Genomic DNA, 6,139 nt, shown 5'->3' with positions numbered 1-6,139 from the left:
ATTACCCAGTACTTTTTTTATTTGATTATGAATTAAAATAAATACATTTATGCTTGCGTACCACCGTGTTTTCATGAAAATCCAATCGATTGAAAACCCTGTGTCTATCCCTTATGTAATGAGCTTGTGTCTACTACAAGCTCATAACATAACATTAGCTAATTAACGTCCTGTGAATGGTGCACTAGTTTCACTCAAACAATACAGTGATGCCATGTACAATAATGTTAATTCAATTGGTTAGAAATAAACTGTTTATCTTGCCTGGAACATAATCGTCTGGTTCTTCTTCAGTCACTCCTTCAGTGGAGTCTTCAAAGGTCATGCTGCTGTAATTTTCACAGCTCACAAATAGTACATGCGGTGTCCCTCCCTCCAATCTTTATGCCAAGGTTATACCCTTGTGTGATACGATAACCTATGGCAAATTAAAGGGCAGATTGATATGTTGAAGCCGCAAAGAGCTGCTCTAGAACATTTGTGCCAAGGTTGGTATTTTGATCCTTTTTTTACAGGCCTTGTGCTGGAATGGGTTTGGGTCATTTGTGGGAATGGATTGCTGTGGCATTTGAACAGATTTAACGGGTGTGAATTCCATCACCAGAAACTTGGTCTTAGGGCAGATAAAACCACATATCAGCAATACGCAAGTCCTTGATAGATGGAAAACAAACAAATAAAAAAATATGCCATGCAGGATTCTCCACTTGGGTTCTACTGCACGAACATCACATTAAATGCAGTATCTGTACGTTTTTATTTTTCAAATGCCGTTCACCAAAAAGCATATTAAATAAGGAAACATATTGCCTCTCTGTGCCCTGACTTGTACGACTTTGTCAGAAGAAAAAGTAGTCGGTCACCTGTATGTCTTTTCTGCTCTACCTACATGCAATCGGGGGAGTTTTTTGGTGGGTGGTTTTAATGCCCCAGAAGGCAGGAACTTCCTGTGCAAAAGCTTAATATTTTACATAACCAACCCTAAACTCCCTTTGCCCGTGTGCCCACTTCATCCTTGGTCTATAATAAGGTTAAACAAAACTTTAAACATTTTACATTGACTTGCTTGACCAAGGCTAATTATTAAATAATATTATTTAATTCATTTCATTACAAAAGTGCCATAATGTCAGAGCTCGCAGACAAGGACCCAGATGCAGACCGGATGTAGCAGGCAAAAAGAGAATTATTTATTTCCACCAGGATCAGACAATGCAGTCACTCAGAATACAAAACGAAGATCAAAAATCCAAACTCAAAAAGTCACTCCAGAATTCAAAAATCAAAAATCAAAAATCCAAACTCAGAAAAATGACAGAACAAATTCTCAAAAACCCAAAACTCAAAAAAAGCCAAAAGAGCAGATCCAAAAATATTATCAAAACACTAACTCAGAAAGCTACCATAAACAGAAAATCAAAGATCTATCAAGCGCACATGGGAACAGAGCAAAAACGGGTAGAATCTCTCACCAAACATTTCAGGCATGATCTGGAAAGGGCTGAGCAAAAGGGAAGAACTAAAATAACAGAGAGAGGCTACTAATGGGCAGGAGACAACGAGGAACAGGGAGGAATCAATCAAAACAATGAGTATGCAAATGAACAGAAGGGGGCGTGGCTAACAGAGGCAGGTGAGGGCGGGGTTCAGGACTAAGAAAACACAAGCACATGGCAGGGTAGACAAACACAGGCAAATCCATACAAATAATACAGACATGAAAAATAAGTTACAAAAAATGGAAATGAACATGAGTTCAGTCCCAGATCATGACACATACACATATTACCCATGTGAAAAAGTTTTAATTTGGTCTCAATTCCCTTCTTAAACCAGGTTGCACCACATTCTTATTGGTATTTGTTGAAGTAAAAATATGTATACACTTAGCACTTGGAAGGGTAATTTTCTTAATGGATTCTTAATTGACAATGTGTGTTAAGATAAAGATGATCATGTGATTAAAAATAAACTTTTATTATAATCTTTATTACAAATTAGACCATGTATGCTGAATTAAGTGCTTAGGAAATCTAAGAATCTTCTTCTGTCTTTCTCTCAAACTGACAGCCTGTGAGTTTAATGTCTCTGCTTCTCCTAGAAGGGGGTAGCTAGCACATTTAGTTCTTTTGGCAAGGTTGGAGTTTATGTTGAGGCTAAGTGATAATAATCCTAGGTTGTCAGCATCATGTCGTTCTTGTTTTTGTCTCCGCCTTTGTGGGAAAAGTGTGTATAAGAGTCTTACTATTTCTGATTCAAATCAGAGAGCCGGTAAGCTCTCCCACTTTGTTATTTCTTTGCGAATAAATACGAAGGTTAAACTGAAGTGTTGTTTTACTGTGGATCAGACGATGCTCACCTGTGATATGTAAAAAGGGCAACACACTTATGTATTTTTTAGACTTAATTTCTAGACGTATTGGTCTGCTGCTGCTGTAGCCTATCCACTTAAGGGGTTTGACACGTTGTGTGTTCAGAGACCTTCCTGTCAGCCTTTACCAGTCTAGCCCTTCTCCCCTGACCTCAGAATGTGTTTTCAGAACTGCTGCTCACTGGATGCTTTTTGTTTTTTGCACCATTCTCTGCAAACTCTAGAGACTGTTGAGCATGAAAATCCCAGGAGATTAGCAGTTTCTGAGATATTCAGACCACCCTATAATGCACCGACAATCATTCCACAGCCTAAGTCACTTCAATCAGATTTCCTCCCCATCCTGATATTTGGTCTGAAAAGCTCAACCTCTTGACCATGACTGCATGCTTTTATGCACTGCCATATGATTGGCTGATTAAATATTTGCATCAACAAGCTGGTGGACAGGTCTACCTAATACCTAATAAAGTACCCACTGAGTGTATACATCTTATTTATCTCAATCAGAGCTAGCTTGATCTTCTCTGGAGAATCTGAACAATCCTCCTCAGATTCATGACAGATTCCTCAGTCTCATGGCACCATGTGATTGAAAATTCCTGAAGTTACCTGGAAAATGTCCTCCCTTTGCAAGTCAAGTAGACAAGCATGCACAGTATGCCGTTTTATCCTGTGTAGACATGCGCGTGCACACACACACACACACACACACACACACACACACACACACTGTTCTGCGCTACCCAGTGTTATTTCAGAAATATTTGAGATGTACAGTACTGTGCAGTGGTCTTAGGCACCCTAGACTTTATTATATGTTTTTTTTTTTGTGTGTGTTAGTATAAAACAACACATTTGAGAACAACCTCCTTGCTGATTGTCTTAACCAATGCTGTCTTGCATTTCTATATCTCAGAGAAGTGATGCAGTTTTAACGCCGAAGGCTGGTCACGAAAAAATATTGACCTTCAAAAAATGATTTGTCACTATTCTCTTTATTATAGTGGAAAAAAAACGAATGACACCTTTTGTTACCTGTGATCAAGAAGAAGTATTTAGAAAGCATTACCGTAACCATATATTTCATCTAAACTGTTTGGGATTGACAGAGTATAAAGTATTCTTGAGTATTTTGACATACTTCTGCATTCATTTAAAACCCCAATAATGTCGAACAGTACCAATGACCAAATGACCATTGCTTTCCCATGTCCAAGTTTCATTGTATGCTGTAGCTGTGTTCAGTGTAAGCATTTGGTCAGGTCTCCCCTTTATGTTTGGTCACAAATGGCTATATGCATATATTTGGATCCAAAACCACTCAATGAAGTCACAGTGGACTGTAGTGCATTATGTTTTGATTGCATTCATTACACCCTGGGGTTCCTGGCAAGATGATGCCCATCCCTCAGTAGTCAAGCTGCAAAAAGAAATCTGGCTGGATTCCCTTTTGCTTGAGCACTGTATTCAGCGCAAGATTAAAGTCTTCTTGGTAACTGTGCAGAAATGGCGACACACTTGGAGTTATTATGGAGATGATGGCCAAATTCAATTAAACTTACGCAAGAGGCATGTTTTGTTGGCAGGCTTGAATATGCCTATGTAACCAATCCTGAAGGGATTTGCTGAACCCACCACCAACCTGGTTATTGTGTCCTTCTTTTGGTTTTTGAGAAATTCACAGAAAGGTTGCACAAGGAAAGTTGTGTTTCATTGATTTGCTCGTCTGATGTTGTGCTTTGTTTTCTTTTATCCAGCCGAGTTATTTAAATAATTTGAAGGCAAAATGTCAGTGGAAAATGATCAGTCTATAATTTCCTTTCTTTATTTGTGACTGAATGGTTTAGGGGCACATTCACAAATTCTTAAATGACACGCATTCAGAGCTACAAAATGAGATTACCAAGTTACCAAGATTTAACAAATACTTTGGCCATAATGTAGAATATAGAATATTATACTTCTGCTAACCACAGTTCTGAGAAATCTGTTTCACTTTTGCATGCATTCTCAGAACAAAATCCACTTTTAGAAACTGAAAAACAGAAGTAGTTTTAAATAGATTCATTTGGACAGTGCTTTACTCAAAATGATCTGTAAGGTCATTTTGAATGTGTCGAGTTGAAATAAATTAATTTGTAAATATATAGTAAATCAGAAAAATAATATTCACGTTAAAATGTTATTTTAGTGGTAAATTGATTGGCAGAGAATGAGCCAAAAAAAAAAAATCAATCACATCGCTAGCTCACTGTAGCGTCACGGTGGTACTATTAGTCGAAATAAAATGCATACTTGGTTTTTAAAGTGACAACAAACATTTTATTGGGGCAGAAATTCATTGTTTGAACTGATCCCTTTGATGTTGTCAGGTAAATTATGAAATGTATAATGTACTGTGGCTTCCCTGATGACAGTTGTGAGACTCCTGGGGGAGGGGCTGCCAGGATAAGTGGAAGGAGTTTGGTTGTTACTTGTAACTAGGAACAGCGTAGAGGCACTGTGCTATGCTAATCTGCTAATTTGGCTTGTATATACTCAATGAGCACTTTATTAGGTATTTATTAGACTTATTTTTTAGACTTGGTTTTCTGCTGCTGTTGACTATCCACTAAAGAGGTTTGACATGTTGTGTGTTCAGAGATGCTCATCTGCAAACCAATGTGTTGTTTGCATTATGGTCACCTTCCTGTCAGCTTTGACTAGTCTGGCCCTTCTCTTCTGACTTCTATCATTCACAAGATGTTTTTGCCCGCAGAACTGCTGCTGCTCACTGGATGATTTTTATTTTTCGCACCATTTTCTGCAAACTATAGAGACTGTGTGTGAAAATCCCAGGAGATTAGCAGTTTCTGAGATAAAACAGCTGAACCTCTTGACCATGTCTGCATGTTTTATGCCTTTAGTTGCTGCCACGTGATTGGCAAATTAAATATTTGCATATAGGTCTGTCTATTAAAATGCTCAGTTAGTGTATGCATATATTGCTGTTGGTGTTGCGAAAGGTGGCACTTCATTTGGACACTAAATAAATACCCTTGTGCCAAATGTGCTGTTCTGCATCCTGACCATCATTTTACGGACCTGTTCTGGTGGTTGGTGACCATTTGTCACTTCAATAACTAATATTACTAAATTATTAATTTACAAAAAGGGTAACTAACAGAAAAGTTGTGTAAAAGCTGATGAAGAGCTGTGGATTGTGATGAAGAAGTGCAACTGGAGTAAAATAGAATAAAAATAAATAAATAATGGCAACAGAGACATTTAAAATGGATGGGTTTTGACCACCACTGAACAAAAACGGTGCTTTGGATTGGTTTCATCCATTAAGCGGAACTATGGTTTCAATGGGTGTGCTTTATCAACTTAAATGGCCACTTACTCAAAGGAAAGGGTGGTGGAGGGGGAGAAGGGGAGGTCATTCATATTTTGCCCTATTCTCCCCGGTACAGTTAGAGATATACTACTCTGCTACCACTGCCTGTGGAGAGAAGCGTGGAGAGTGGGCCCCTATTTTTCATCCTCACCTCTTTACTTGCTTTAGTGGTTCAGCAGCGGGGCTTCTCTTCTGGGGTGGCTTGAGCCTGCCAAGTGATTCTCTCATTCTCTCACTGTGAAAAATAAACTGAATCAATCGCACTTTCTTTTGCCGAGAGCCCCAATAACCCCCGTTTCCCTCGTGATTTCTGTGAAAATGGCTCACATGGAGACGGGCGAGTCCAAAAGGCTCTAGACTGCTGGGCAACCAAAGATGCCAAATGG

The sequence above is a fragment of the Conger conger genome, chromosome 8 (genome assembly GCF_963514075.1).
Source record: "Conger conger chromosome 8, fConCon1.1, whole genome shotgun sequence".
Classification (NCBI taxonomy): Eukaryota; Metazoa; Chordata; class Actinopteri; order Anguilliformes; family Congridae; genus Conger; species Conger conger.
The sequence above is the reverse complement of the archived record's forward strand: the minus strand, read 5'-3'. Positions refer to the sequence as shown.